The sequence below is a fragment of the Egretta garzetta genome, unplaced genomic scaffold (assembly GCF_000687185.1).
Source record: "Egretta garzetta isolate BGI_Z169 unplaced genomic scaffold, ASM68718v1 scaffold1037, whole genome shotgun sequence".
Lineage (NCBI taxonomy): Eukaryota > Metazoa > Chordata > Aves > Pelecaniformes > Ardeidae > Egretta > Egretta garzetta.
The window spans coordinates 84,063-84,609 of record NW_009260362.1 but is presented as its reverse complement, the minus strand read 5'-3'; positions in this window follow the sequence as shown (position 1 = coordinate 84,609).

Here is a 547-nt window from a genome sequence, read left to right as displayed (position 1 = left end):
CGGAGCCCCAAACGGGGCTGGAGAGCAGCGGGGCTGCAGCGCGGGGGCCGAGCGGTGAGCAAGGTGGGGAGGCAAGCGTCGCCCTTCGCCCTCCCGAGGGCTCACCAGCCAAGCCGGGGTTTAGGGGGCGGGTGGGCACCCAAAGGGTCCGCAAGGGCTGGGCGAGGGGGGCGGTGGCAGGGAGAGGAGCGCGTCCCGGGCAGGAGGCCAAGCCCCGCAGAGAGGGGCTCTCGGGAGGCCTCTCCATCTGCCCAGCGCCTGAAACACAAAGCTATGAATCACCCCTGGTCCTGAAATAGATCCCCCCCTTTTTTTTTTAAGAACAAAAAAAGAGGAAAACATTAAAAAAAAAATTAAAAACTTGCTTTTTAATCCCTGCTGCGCTCCCTTCCCCTGCCCGCGGCTCAGATGTAAAGCGGGGGCAGCGCCATTTAACTTTGCTCAATCTTTGGCTGCGCTCGTGTCTTTGCCTCGGAGCAGACCCTCGGCCCGGCGAGGGGGACCCGCGGGAGGAGGAGGAGGAGGAGGCGGAGGAGGCAGCTCGGTG